At 40.1% G+C, this 15,817-nt stretch overlaps 1 non-coding gene across 1 annotated transcript; it reads left to right on the forward strand.

The window, feature by feature from the left end:
• The first annotated feature begins 4,820 nt into the window (after positions 1-4,820).
• On the forward strand, positions 4,821-4,894 carry TRNAT-CGU. The gene has a single exon. It is a non-coding gene; the product is annotated as a tRNA-Thr (tRNA).
• The last annotated feature ends 10,923 nt before the right edge of the window (positions 4,895-15,817 follow it).

A 15,817-nucleotide genomic window follows, 5' to 3' on the forward strand; every position in this document is an offset into this window, starting at 1 on the left:
TTCAAGTATTAGGTACCGTACATAATTGTATGTACTATATTTTTATACAACTGGCAGAGCAGTAGGTTTGTTTACACCAGCATCACCACAAACATGTGAATAATGCACTGGGCTACGTTACCACAGCTACAATGTCATTAGGTGATCAGAATTTTTCAGCTTTATTATAATCAGTCTTACGGGACCACTGTCATCTATGTGGCTCATTGTTGACTAAAATGTCCTTATGTGGCATGTAACTGTGTTTCTACCTTTAAAGATCAAGTACTTCATCTTTCCTTCAGTTATTTATGGTTGCTCATCAAGATTTTTAATGCATGTTTATGGTTCAAATAACTTTTTCACTTGAGGAATAGTCCAAAGTGTGATGATCTTAACATTCATATTCCTAGGCTACTTGACATAATGCAATTTCTTCTCAAAGTCAATCCATTTGATATAGGACTAGCAATTCTACCATGCTTAACTATTAGTACTTTTACTTTCTCTTGCCTCATTACGGTGAAATCCGAACTCAAACGTAGCCTTTTCAGGCTAGAAAAGGACTAAACTGGAGTACTGTGCTAAGTTGCTAGTGTCAAAGCTACCATTAGAGAAGTTTGAAAGGACTTTGTGGTAATCCAGTGTCACAAATGCTGTATTAAAATCACTGGTGAATGTAGATGGTACACACATGGTATACCAACATTCTTCACTAGACACTGAATAGCACTTCAATCTCATGGCAAAGTTATATTAGGGTAAAATGCCCAACATTTTAGCATAGATACCTGCCAATTGCCTGCTTTCCACTGACCGACAGTCTTATTCCTCTAGCTGATTCGGTGTTCCCAACTGGCATTTCTCTAGCTTCTCCTTGAGCCTACCCATTCTGTAGGGTCCCCTCTGTAGCCACCACCTATGCCTCTCCCTTCTGTGTCCTACCTCAAAATACCTTCTCCAGTGCACCCACTCCATCCCTTATTCCTAAATTACCTTCCCACCTTAATCTCAGATCACATTCATCTCCATCTTCTGTTCTCCAGATTCTCTTACTTTCCCCCACCTCAACTCATTCACTACACTCACTACAGTAACTCACTACCCTCAGGATCCAGCCAGCTTTGCGCTCCTAGCTCACAGTCTTTGCTTTTACCACTTCCTACGATGGCCCCTTCCTCTACCATCCCTGTGCTATCCTTTGGTTTCCATCCTTTCTAATTCCTCTTCTTAGCTTAACTTTTCTTCCCAGGCTCAACCTCTCTTCTTCCCACACATTTGTGAGATACTCCTATTCTGAGTGGCCCTTGTTTATTCCCACCTCTGGTTGTTCTCAGAAACTATGGACTGGGATCCCTAAGCTGACACATACTTTTCCTTGCACCTTTTATTTTCTTCTATCTTTGAATTCAAATTTTTGTTCAGCTTTTTAATTAAGCATATGAACCTGTCACACTTACTTCATCTCACCCCTTATTTACTAGTTTTCTTTTTAAATAAGTTCATTTTAGTAAAGTTTGGGGGAAATCTTAGGACACAACTTAGTTATTTCTCAGAGGATGCTGCTTACTGCAATAGTTTCCGTGGGCTGCTATAACAAAATAACACACACTAGGCGGCTCAAACAACAGAACTTTATAATTTCACAGTTCTAGAGGCAAGAAGTCCAAGATTGAGGTGTTATCAGGGTTTCTTCTTTCTGAGGGTTGTGAGGGAGAATCTATTTCAGGCCTCTCCTCTAGTTTCTGGTGGTTTTCTGACAATCTTTGAAATTCCTTGTGATTACATCACCAAATCTCTGCCTTCAGGTTCCCATGGCATTCTCTCTGCATGTGTGTGCATGTTCAAATTTCCATCCCCCCTCCCTTTTTTTTCTGAGACAAAGTCTCGCTCTTGTCCCCAGGTTGGAGTGCAATGGCGTGATATTGGCTCACTGCAACCTCTGCCTCTCAGGTTCAAGCGATTCTCCTGCCTCAGCATCCTGAGTAGATGGAATTACAGGCCCCTGCCACCACGCCCGGCTAATTTTTGTATTTTTAGTAGAGATGAGGTTTCACCATGTTGGCCAGGCTGGTCTCGAACTCCTGATCTCAGGTGATCCACCCACCTTGGTCTCCCGAAATCCTGGGGTTACAAGCACGAGCCACTGCACCCAGACAAATTTCCTCTTTTTATTGGGACACCAGTTATACGGAATCAGGGGTTCACTTTACTCCGTATGACTTCAATTTAACTAATTACCTCTTTGATTACTTTATTTCCAAATAAGATCACATTCTGAGGTAGTGAGAGTAGGATTTAAACATGAATTTTCAGGGGACAAAATTCAATTCTTAACAGCTACTAACTAGTATTATGGTAAATCACCCTATTCTCAACAAAGAAAGCATAACTGAGGGTAATATGAAGTCACTCCAGTTGTGACAATCTCTGTACTCCAGTATTGATATTCATATCCCTCAGTCAGCTGTCTTGGATTCTGATGTTAGTTGAGCACTTTTGCATCAAATTGGCTGGAGATCTCATGGGAATTATTTACCCTTTCAATTCACTGACATATTTTTTTTCTTTATGAGTACAAGTCTATTTGGAGGAGGATCCCATTGGGATAGTGATATGGTTTGGCTGTGTTCTCACCCAAATTTCATCTTAAATTGTAGCTCCCACAATTCCCACACGTTGTGGGAGGGACCCAGTGGGAGAAAATAGAATCATAAGGGCGGTTTCCCCCATACTGTTCTCGTGGTAGTAAGTCTCATGAGGTCCAATAACTTTTTTTTTTTTTTTTTTTGAGACGGAGTCTGGCTCTGTCGCCCATGCTGGAGTGCAGTGGCGCCATCTCGGCTCACTACATCCTCCACCTCTCGGGTTCAAGCAATTCTCGTGCCTCAGCCTCCTGAGCAGCTGGGATTACAGGTGCCCACCACCATGCCTGGCTAATTTTTGTATTTTTAGTAAAGATGGGGTTTCACCATGTTGGACAGGCTGGTCTCCAACTCCTGACCCCATGTGATCCACCTGCCTCAGCCTCCCAAAGTGGTGGGATTATAGGCACGAGCCACTGCGCCCAGCCATATTCTTTATTTTGTTTAATTATCTTGGATTAACTTGAATGTATTCTAGGTGTGTTCAAGTACTAATTGTCACATTAGGGGAAAAAATCTGTTAAGACTTTTTCCAGCGAAAGTCAAAAAGAAACTTTAAAAATTAGTTGAACTGGGCAATGTCAGAATTATACCTAAAACAAAGTATTATGCTTTGAACTAGATTACTGGGCCCTGTTAGGCACTCAGCTATCACATTGTACTTCTTTTATTGTGATACTATTCCTTGTTTGATTTTTATCATCTGGCTATCTTCCTAGTTGTGGCTACAGAAGTTATTTCAATTCCTGACACAGAGTAGGTATTCAATACGTTGTTTTTGTTGGGAAAAACTTGAACAATGTTTCCCTGGACACAATGCCATCCCAGTTGTATTTTAGTGACTGAAGTTAGTACAATCCTGATCATAAACAATTTGGCTGATTCAAATTCAGAAAGGCTATGATTCCTGGTCCTTATGATTTTGGGGGATGTTGTTTCCCAAACTCAGTAAATATTCAGTAACTCTTAATACGGTAACTGTTAGTATAGCCCTAATCATAACAGTTTGTTAATTTATATTAAATTAAAACATGACTATCTTGGTTAACAGGAAAATAAGTTTATATTCACTACAAAAACATTCCGAATGGGATAGGAAATGGCAATGCTCCAACTTGTGGCTCAAGAGAGGAATTAAGAAAGACTTTAGGATTCAAGGGCATTATCAGTCCCAGAGCCCCTTCCAGCCTTTGTCTGGTTAAACAAGGAATTTTGTAGTCCTCCCTGTTGTCTTTTTAACATGGCGGGGAAGCTGGATAATGTGCAGAGACGTTTGCTTTATTTGGTGAACTCACTCCCTCACTTTGACACCAGCCTCAGTTCTAAGCAAAGGCAGAAAACTAGGATACAAACGTTAACAGTTTCAAAGTGGATCTTAATTTGGGGATTTTTCAATCAATTAATGTTTGTTTAGCTTCTACAAGGTGAGGATCCATAAGGAAGATATTAGGAAACATCTAATGGAAGCTTGAAGAACCAAAATGAGGAAAGCAGAATTAGGAACGACCCTGTGTGGTGACGCCTCTCCTTCTGGTTTCCATCTGTGCCCCTTCTCAGGAGCCGCTGGAACACAAGCCTCGAGCAGGCAAAGGCTCTTTGGATTTGAAATACAGAACCGTTAAGTGAGCTCAGACCAGGTCGCCTCCCAGCTGTCGCCTGCTTTCTCTAGAGCAGTGATCTGGCAGCTGTTTGGAGAGTCTGAACGCGATAACAGTTTTTGTTTTTCAGCGCATCCGTGTGCTATCTTCTAATGGCCAGAAAAGCCATTAATGTGATGAAAATTCTGAATGATCTGTTTGGCTAGAAAAGCTTTTCACTCCACTTTTAGAATCCAGTCACTTGATTCTAAATCACCACAATGCCGTGGAATGTAAAAACTGCTCTCGCTACGTCTAGAGACAGATGCCTCTTCCTCCTCTGAGAACACGGTTCATCTCCACTCTCCGATTTCACGGCTTTATTTGCCCTCTGGGACGCGCTGACATTGTTCTAAGCACATTTTCTAAGTGATTATGTGAGTGTGGGTGTGTTTTGTTGGACTCGAAGGGAGTCTAATTTCTAGACGTTCCTTTCAGGAGTCTGCCTTTACTACAAAGTCGATGTATTCGAAAACACAGTAACTCTCATTGGCAACACGACTTTTCACCTAATTAAGTACAATTCGGTCATAAAAGAAGCCGTGGGGTCTGCGCAGCTGGCTCTGTGGCTTAGTTGGCTAAAGCGCCTGTCTCGTAAACAGGAGATCCTGGGTTCGAATCCCAGCGGGGCCTTAAAGTAGGTGTGTGTTTTTCTTTCCCCTTTTAATAAGGGCCATCTGTTTTTGTAAATTTATCACAATTTTTAGTCTATAATCCTTAATCACAATATCAGATCCACTGCATAGAGCTTTAGTCTCTCCAGTCTCTCTTCATTCCACCTGCATCCTCAAAGGCTATTAGTTTCTGATGATCTCTCAGACAGTTATGTTGGAATTTCACCAAACTCAGGGGTTCAAGTTCAATCACAGACAAAAAATATCTAAAATAAAATGGTAAAACTTTAAATTCAAAACATTAAAAAATATATTCTTCTGGTTTCTCAAACTCCATGAAACCTTACTTAAATTCCACATGGATGAAAAATGGTTGCAATTTGTGGAACATTTACTAAGTTATACTTTATGTATTTTCTCACATACTTTTAATTCCTAGACTATTCACTGAAGTAAACAGTATTATGCCCATTTTACAGATAAAAAATGAAGTATCAGAAGGAAATAAACTTGCCCAAATCTTATAACTGATAAATAATCAAGCTAATATTTCAATCCAATATTTCTCAGTTACTTAAGTCAAAGTTACTTAAGTCGAAGTCTTAAGTAACAAATAATATTATTTATAAAAACGAACAGTATCCAGTGTGATTTAGAATAATAGTTCTTAAAATTGTATGGCACATGAACTCATTAGATTATCTAATAAAAACTTTTGTCTATAAACACACAGACACACACACACACACACACACAAACTTATGGACAAATTTTGCATATTCTTTTGAGATTTTCCCTGACCTCCTTAAGTTCTTTGGTGCCCATGTGCCACTGAAAAAAATCCACGACTTCCATAAATCAATAAACAGTAAATCACAAATGAATGTTCAGAAAAAATAAGCTATTTTAGGGTCAGGGGACATATTTTGTTTCTTGACATTGATTTTTATAGGACTATCACTCCCTTTCCTTGGTTGATTTAAACTGGGTTATTAGAAGCAGATGTCCCAATAGGGGTGTTATGACTCTGAACCAGCATGCCAGTTTCAAAAAGTTGTATTTCTGGATATGAGATCACTGAAGCGAATTCTGAAAAGAATTCTATGTGGTCCATAAACACCTCTTAAAGCTAACCTCAGGTAGTGGAAGATATGCCTTCATCTGTTTTACATGAAGTTACAGAACTCTAGTCATCTCTTCATTCATTCCCAAAATTATTATTTCTTTTTTTCTGTTTTGTTTTGTTTTATTTTGAGACGGAGTCTGCTGTGTCGTCCAGGCTGGAGTGCAGTGGCGCCATCTCGGCTCACTGCAAGCTCCGCCTCCCGGGTTCACGCCATTCTCCTGCCTCAGCCTCCCGAGTAGCTGGGACTACAGGCGCCGGCCACCACTCCCGGCTCATTTTTTGTATTTTTAGTAGAGACGGGGTTTCACCGTGTTAGCCAGGATGGTCTCGCTCTCTTGACCTCGTGATCTGCCTGCCTCGGTCTCCCAAAGTGCTGGGATTATGGGCGTGTGCCACGGCACCCGGCCCAAAATTATTAATTCTATGCCTACTCACACTAAGGTGGGGGAAGGTAAGCTGAACAGGCCTGGTCTCTATCCCAAAGGAGATAAGAGCTTATTTGGGGATGGGTGAGTGAATATAAGTTATTTATATAATGACAAACATAACATTACGGCTATGAGAAGTGCTACAGAAAAAGAATGACTGTGATTTAGAACATACGGGTGAGATGTGGTTTCATCAGGGAGATAAGAGGAGAGTCTTCAGTTGCAGAGAAAGAGGACAGTATAGGAAAGGCAGACAGAGCATAGGGAAACCCAGGCAGAGGAAGTTAGACAAAGTGCATTGGACTGGAAAAAAGCTGGTATGAGTACAGTGGGAAGGCCATGGGCAAGCAGCCTGAGAGATGGGATGCAGGAGGATGGGACCAAACTGTGTCAGAATTTTAGAGGCCATGCCAAGGAGTTTTAATTTTATTTTAAGAGCAACCAAAATCCATGTGTAATTGAACATAAACACATTTCAAAAATTATGAGTGAAGAAAAAAATATAAAGTTTAAGATGTATTCTCCTATTTACTGTGTTCTTTTTGGAAAATAAATTTAAAATTAACTAGAAAAGCAGATAACCAGTAACATAATCAGAAGTGGAGAAAGTATAAATGTAAGAAATAATTAAAAGTAATTGGCAGCAAGTTTTAGGGGGAAAACCCCCCAAATTGAGAAAAAGCCTATATCTGCAACCTCAAGGGAGTTATTGCTCACAAATGACTCATTTTCCGGATGTTTTAAGAGTAAAACCTCAGCAGACAAGTACATCAATGCCTTTGTTTAATTTTTGATTGATAAGAAATAATACTAACCTCTTTCTCTTTACTTAATGGTGATGAATTCACTAATGTTTTAATGAGAATTTAGTTGTGCTTACTGGGGGTTCTCTGGAAAGTTTAGCTTTCTATACTGTTTCTTATATAAAGTTCCTAGCTGCCAAAATAAGAGAGGTTGGAGTCAAGTCCTCTAAAGTCTTTTGATCCCCAAGGTGAATTATCTAAGGAGCCTTTAAAGAGCTTTGCAGTCGCCTCACACTCAGCAAAGAGCTGAGTTAGTCTCTGCACAAACTCAGCAAACAACTTCTAAGTTTATGTACTGGACCACAGATTGAAAAGTGAAGTGGCTCTCAACTCAATCCAAAGATGCTTTCTTCCTTCTAGTGAAAGCCATGCTCATTCAGTGGATCAAGTCACACCAAAGAAAAATCTATTCACATATAAATGCAGAGAAAAGGCTGGCAATAAAGTGACTGACTGTGCACAGGAGTGAAAGGAGCATGGAGTTCTCAACGACAAAGTCTGTATGCGTGTCCTGGATCCCTCACTACCAAATGTGGACCTTTGCTAAGTAACTTGACTCTCCTAAGGTCTGTCTCATTCTTTTCTTTTTCTTTTAATTTTTACTTTTAAAATAATTTCATTGTTACAGAAAAGTTGCATCCTTCACTCAATCTTCCCAAATATGGACCTTATCTCATATGTATATCTCATATGTGTATACATATATATACATATATATACTTTTATCTCATATCTCATATGTATATGTGTATATATATGTATTTTTTTTTTTTTTTTGAGATGGAGTCTCCCTCTGTCGCCCAGGCTGGAGTGCAGTGGCATGATCTCAGCTCACTGCAAGCTCCACCTCCCGGGTTCACGGCATTCTCCTGCCTCAGCTTCCCGAGTAGCTGGGACTACAGGCGCGCGCCACCAAACCTGGCTAATTTTTTTTAATATTTTGTTTAGTAGAGACGGGGTTTCACTGTGTTAGCCAGGATGGTCTTGATCTCCTGACCTTGTGATCCACCTGCCTCGGTCTCCCAAAGTGCTGGGATTACAGGTGTGAGCCACCGCACCCGGCTACATATGTATTTTATACATATGAGATACACATATGAGCTAAAAATTCCTATATATACGTATACACACACACACACACATGCACACATACTAAACCATTTGCCATTTAAGAATAAGTTGCTGGACATGGTGGCTCATGCCTGTAATCCCAGCACTTTGGGAGGCCGAGGTGGGTGGATCATGAGGTCAGGAGTTCGAGACCAGCCTGGTCAACATGGAGGAACCCCATCTCTACTAAAAATACAAAAATTAGTCAGGTGTGGTGGCACGTGCCTGTAGTCCCAGCTACTCAGGAGGCTGAGGCAGAAGAATCGCTTGAACCCCGGAGGTGGAGGTTGCAGTGAGCCAAGATAGCACCACTGCACTCCAGCCTGGGTAACAGAGTGAGACTCTGTCTCAAAAAAAAAAAAATAATAAATAAAAATAAAAAAGAATAAGTTGTAGACATAATGATCCTTTACCCCTAAATACTTCAATGTATGTTTCCTAACAGGAAAACACCCTCTTACATAATCACAGTACAATGATCAAAATCAGAAATTAACATTGATACAATACTATTGTCTAATATATGGGCCTTATTCAGACTATGCTAATTGTCCCTATAATGTCCTTTTTAGCAAAAGAAAATCTTTGAGCATATGTTGAATTGCCATGTTCTGTAGCCTTTCTTTCTCTTTTATAACATTGGTATTTTTAAAAGAGTACAGGCCAGTTATTTTGTAAAATTTTCCTCTATTTGGGTTAGTCTGCTATTTCCTCATGACTGGATTTCGGTTATGTATTTTGAGTAGCAATACCAGAGAAATGACATTATTCCCTTTTCAGTGCTTTTATCTCCCTTTTATCAGGAGATATTTAATGGCAGTTGTCCCATTACCCGTGGTATTAATTTTGGTCATCTGGTTATGACAGTGTTTGCCAGGTTTCTCCATTGTCATTAATAAGTATCCTGACTTTGAGACTATGTAAATATCCTGTTATCATTCAACTTTTATCAACTTAATTTAGCACCCATTGATGATCCTGGCCTCAATCAGTTAGAAGTATGATGGTTGCCAAATGACGATCTTCTAAATCCATCATTTATTCTACATTTACAAGTTATCTTTCTGCTATAGGAAGAAAAACGTTTCCTTCCCCTCCCAGCCTCCACCAACACTCCAGCTTTTTTTTTTTTTTTCACAGAGTCTTGATCTGTCACTCAGGCTGCAGTGCTAATATATAGATTTTTTTGTAGAGGGGTCTTGCCATGTTGCCCAGGCTGGTCTCCAACTTCTGGACTCAAATGAACCTCCTACCTCTGCCTCTCTATGTGCTGGGATTGCAGGTGTGAGCCACTGTGCCTCGCCCCCCTTCTCTTTTGACATTTACTTGTTTATTTATATGGACTCATGGGTTCCTACAATCCATTACTATTACTTATTTTGATATTTCTTAATCTGCAAAATAATTAAAAGTTCAGTGTAGGAAACAGGGAGCATTCTAAGTATTTCAGACAAAAGGAGTTACAAACAGGAAGTTGGATTACTACAAAATTATCTGACAAGGTTGAGAAACAGGCTTTAGATTAGACCTTCAACTATGATTTCAGAAAATATCTATAGAACTAATCTATAAGGGAAGCTGGCAATAAACTTTTTGAGACTCAGAACATTGCAACCATAATCCAAGTAACACAACATGAGAGCTAGGAGATTGCTTCCTTTATAATAACTTCTCAAACTCATGAAGCTGGTGACTGAACATTGGAACATGTACTATGGCCACCGCCTCTGCCACTACTCTCTCTAATTCTAAAGGCTAGAGACCAGACCCGTTAACACTGTGCTGAGAAAGCATATCTTCATGATCTTGCTTGCTAGCAAAAAATAGACAAAATCAGCATGATGATATTCTGCCTGCTAAATCTCAGAGAAGTATATCTAATCTCAGTCAAATCTCATTTGCATCAAGATTCTTAGCTGCAAAGGAGTCCAGAAAATGCACTTTCTATTAGCTTCCAGTTCTCCCAATACAGAATGTCAACCAAAGGAAAGTGGGAATGGTTGCTGAATACATACCTGACAAAGGCAAACTTCTGTTTTCCCTGGGTTGTGAAGAGAATAGAAAACAAAATTAATGAACTGCTTTTTGCAACAGTAACAACATCTGTTTTTTTCAAAAGTTGTTTCCTGGACTGCATTTGGGATTCTATTAGTTTATTAGGGCTGTCATAACGAAGTACCACAGACTGCGTGGCTTAAACAACAGAAATTTATTTTCTCATAATTCTGAAGGCTAGAAATCTGAGATTAAAGTGTCATCAGAGTGAATTTCTTCTAAGGCTTCTCTCCTTGACTTGTAGTTGGCTTTCTCCTTGGTGCTTTTGCCTTCATATGTGTTTCTCCTAATCTTCTCTTTTTATAATGACATCAGTCATATTGCATAAGGGCATGCCCTAATGACCTCATTTTAACTGAATTAATTTTTAAAGATTTTACCTTGAAATAGAGTCACCTTCTGAGTTATTGGTGGTTATGATTCCACATATGAATTTTATGGAGATTTCGGACCATAATAAGGCTTAAACAAGCATTAAATTTTCTTTTTTTTCTTTTTTTGAGACAGAGTCCGCCCAGGCTGGAGTGCAGAGGGGTGATCTCGGCTCACTGCAACCTCTGCCTCCAGGGTTCAAGTGATTCTCCTGCCTCAGCCTCCTGAGTTGCTGGGATTACAGGTGCCCACCACCATGCCCAGCTAATTTTTGTATTTTTAGTAGAGATGGGGTTTCACCATGTTGGCCAGGATGTTGTATTTTAGTAGAGATGGGGTTTCACCATGTTGGCCAGGATGGTCTCTAACTCCTGACCTCAGGTGATCCACCCATCTTGGCCTCCCAAAGTGCTGGGACTACAGGCATGAGCCACTGCCCCCGGCCACAAGTATGAAATTTTCCTGAAACAAGTTTGTTTATTTGTTCATCCACTTACTATTTTATTTATTCATTTACCATTCCTTCCCCTCTTCCGTCCTTGCTTCTTCAGAAATGACTTCCAGTAATCCAAATAAAATATTATTAGCAAACTGGATAATGAAATTATGTTTCATATTAAGCCTGACTTAAGACAGTCTCAATGAGAGGCCAGGAGCCAGGGCTCACGCCTGTAATTCCAGCAGTTTGGGAGGCCGAGGTGGGTGGATCACAAAGTCAGGAGTTCTAGACCAGCTTTGACCAACATGGTGAAACCCTGTCTCTACTGAAAATACAAAAATTAGACGGGCATGGTTGCCCGCACCTGTAATCCCAGCTACTCGGAAGGCTGAGGCAGGAGAATACCTTGAATAAGGGAGGCGGAGGTTGCAGTGAGCCGAGACTATGCTACTGCATTCCAACCTGGGCAAAAAAAAAAGAAAAAAGAAAAAGAAAGCCTCAATGACTGAGAAAAATTTCATTTGGGGTTTCATAGTGGAAAATACAGAGTAAAACATTGTGATTATATAACTGACATTGCAGTGTAGAACCCTGATAGAGCTTAGAGAAAAAGAACAACTCTTCTGCCTCAGAAGTTTGAGACATATTTGTCTTCTTTCCTCTTTTCCTTCCTTGCTTCCTTCTATGCTACCTTTCTTCCTTCCCTCCCTTATTTATTTCCTTCTATCTTTCCTTGTTTTCTTTCCTCCTTTAAGTTGAACTATAAATCTATACAAGATACTATAATTTATCTGAGTGAATTCAGATCAAGTGCCATCAGCTAATGCGTTTCAGACAAAATATGTTAAGTTTTCTTGTTCAAAATATTTTAAGTCAAAATAAATGGCACTTGCAATTTACTTTTTATTAAAACACTACCTGTCATGTACGCAATTATGTACTTCCTATGGGTTAATGTATTCAACAATCAGAGTTGCCTTACACAAGTTCTGCCTTCATCCACCTTTTTGGTTAAATTTTAAAAAACGGTTGCATGCAGTGACTCACAACTGTAATCCCAGCATTTTGGGAGACTGAGGTGGGCGGATCACCTGAGGTCAGGAGTTCGAGAGCAGCCTGGCCAACATGGTGAAACCCCATCTCTGCTTAAAATACAAAAAATTTAGCTGGGCGTGGTGTCGCACACCTGTAATCCCAGCTACTTGGGAGGCTGAGGCAGGAGAATTGCTTGAACACTGGAGGCAGAGGTTGCAGTGAGCTGAGATCATGCCAGTGCACTCCAGCTTGGGCAACAAGAGTGAAACTCTGTCAAAAACTAAAAAACAAAACAAAAAAAACTTTACTCACTTTCTAATTTTTTTTTTGAAATTGATCTGTGGATGCTCCTTATTTATTTTTAATAACATTTTTATTTTTATATATGCTGAAAATGTCTTTACAGTTTATTCCTGGTTTTTCAGTTTGTCAAAAGATTATATTAAATTTGACCTAGGCAAATGAATTAATATTTTTATTCATGAAGTTTTTATGTGTCTTAAGAAGGCCTTCCCCATACTAACTTCAAAAACTTTAATTTATTTTTGTCAGAAAAACCAGCTTCTGTTTCTTAGCCTCTTAACTTCACAATATTCATATTTAGCTTCTATATTCAAAATACTAAATAAATCTCAATTGTTCAATCCTAACACTTAAAAAAATTAATTTAATCCTTGCTGAGGCAAAGGAGAAATGTAAATAGAAGTGCAGACTTTCACCAAACAAAGTAAAAGCCAGAATTATTATAGGATTTGGGAGAGGGTGGCCTTTAGTTTGGTTTAATTCAATTTAAACGAAGCAGCATTTTGATAGCATCAAAGTAAAGCAGGGCTATAAGTAAAACAGTTTGCATCAGGGTTGGGCTGAGAAGCAGACTCAGAACCTGCTTTCTTGAAACTACAGAGTTAAGACAAATATTGACAGATGTGCCTGAAGACCCTTAATGAAATTCTGGACTTGGTTGGAAATTGAATCTGAGGTTTTACATCAAGATCATAGTCAAAGTGAATGTCAAAGTCAAATTCATCAGAGCCACATGGCTCAGATAATCTAGGTAATAATGGATTGTTCTGTTCTTACTGATATAATTTCCAGGAGCAAATTTTCTCATCATATTATTTTAGAGAACACCATTTCTTGACCTGTGCTTATTGATGTTAATTGATAACAGCAGTTTTTTTTTTTCTAGTTTAGAAAAAGAACTAAGGAGCAACTAACAAAAGCTGTGTTGACCTTCCCCTTCTTCACAAACATTTCTAACAGCTCTCGCTTGTTAGCTAAAGACTCTTCTTTGCCTACAATTTCACCTGGTCACCTTCATAGTTGCACACAGCCACCCACTTAGAAATTAGTCATACTGGCCGGGCACGGGTGGCTCACTCCAGCAATTTGGGAGACCAAGGCGGGCAGACTGCCTGAGGTGTAGAGTTCGAGACCAGTCTGGCCACCATGGAATACCCTGTCCTTACTAAAAATACAAAAAAATTAGCCGGGCGTGGTGGCATGCGCCTGTAATCCCAGCTACTTGGGAGAGTGAGGCAGGGGAATTCCTTGAACCAGGGAGTGGAGGTTGCAGTGAGCCGAGATCGCACTACCGCCCTCCAGCCTGGGCGACAGAGCAAAAGTCTGTCTCACAAAAAAAAAAAAAAGAAAAAAAAAAAAAAAAAAAAGAAAGAAAGAAAGAAAAAAAGAAATTAGCCATACTTTTACCCACTTTACCAGTAATGTACTTTCTTTTTTTTTTTTTTGAGACGGAGTCTCGCTGTGTCGCCCAGACTGGAATGCAGTGGCGCGATCTCAGCTCACTGCAAGCTCCGCCTCTCGCCATTCTCCTGCCTCAGCCTCCGGAGTACCTGGGACTACAGGCGCCCGCCACTCCGCCCCGCTAATTTTTTGTATTTTTAGTAGAGGCGGAGTTTCACCGTGTTAGCCAGGATGGTTTCAATCTCCTGACCTCGTGATCCACCCTCCTTGGCCTCCCAAAGTGCTGGGATTACAGGCGTGAGCCACCGCGGCAGACCCAGTAATGTACTTTCTATTCAACAGATGACTTTAAATATGATCACTTGTAAAATAGAAGGAATGAGAAATAAAATACTTGGTTTTAGCCTGGAAACCTAGAAGTACTGTGAAAAGATCAAAGAGCTGTTGAAAAAACAAAGGGCAAAGGTGGAAACAAACCAATCCTTTTTTCTGCCTAACCTCCTTTCTTACCCCTCCCACTTTCCAGAAAAGGAGTTACAGCACCAGAGCCTGAGAGACCTTGGCAATAATAGTGAGCAAAATATTTGCTCAGCAGCACATACAAGAATCAACATTAAAACCTCAGCACCTAATGGATCGAACCCGGGACCTCACGCATGTAAATCATGCGCTCTACCACTGAGCTACATCCCCAGCAAGATTACTCCACCAACAAAGTTTCTTAAAATATACTGTATTCGATCAATTTTTTTTCCCCAAAATAAGTTTTAAATAGTTTCTTGTGCAAGAATTGTGTGAATTTTGCAGGTCACGAGTGTGAGAAAGAAGATTTAAATGAATGTTACTAAGTCCGTTAGAGTAACTGGAAACTCACCAGGCCCAACACAGAACAAGTGGTTGCAAAACTGGCTTTTATCCGAGCAGGACTATGTATATAAATCATTCAGATCCAGTCATTTGAAAAGGGCAGAATAAAAAAAGTAGAACCATAGATGGTTACAGCAAACCGCCGGGAAATTTCCTGATGTGTTATACAAAGTCTAAGAGTAATCAGAAGCCAGTTCGGCGGGGTAAAGTACTGGGATAGATTCATCTTGTAAGGCATACCCAGTATGTGGAATTATCCACAGACCAACCCTCCGCCTAGTCTAAAAAGAAAAATCCCACTCAGTAGATTGGATGAGTAAATCTGTATCTTGCTGAATAAAAAGCATAAGAGAAATGTGAATATTCAAATATAAACCTGGGTTACAAAATGTGAGAAACAGAATTCAGGGTCAGGCAATAGATCTCAAAGTGTGGTCCTCAGAACAACAGCATCAGCATCACCTAGGATCTTACTAAAAATACAAATTCTCTGGGCCTACTCCAGACCTATGAGTCAGGGACTGTGGAAGTAGGGCTCAATAATCTGTGTTTTAGTAAGCCCTGAGGGTGATTCTGGTACATGCTTAAGTTTGAGAACCGCTGATGTAAGGTAGTGATGAATAAAACATTGCTATTTCATTTTCTTTCTTCCTTTTTTTTTTTTTTGAGGTGAAGTTTTTGCTCTTGTTGCCCAGGCTGGAGTACAATGGCGCGATCTTGGCTCACTGCAACCTTTGCCTCCCGGGTTCAAGCAATTCTCCTGCCTCAGCCTCCGGAGTAGCTGGGATTACAGGCGACTGCCATCACGTCCGGCTAATTTTTGTATATTTAGTAGAGATGAGGTTTCACCATGTGGACCAGGCTGGTCTTGAACTTCTGACCTCAGGTGGGTGATCCACCCACCTTGGCCTCCCAAAGACCTGGGATTACAGGTGTGAGCCCCTGTGCCCGGCCTGCTGTTTCATTTTCTAACATTAACACAGTACTAAGGTGTTTCCAGCAT

Source organism: Colobus angolensis, unplaced genomic scaffold (assembly GCF_000951035.1).
Source record: "Colobus angolensis palliatus isolate OR3802 unplaced genomic scaffold, Cang.pa_1.0 Scaffold237, whole genome shotgun sequence".
NCBI lineage: Eukaryota > Metazoa > Chordata > Mammalia > Primates > Cercopithecidae > Colobus > Colobus angolensis.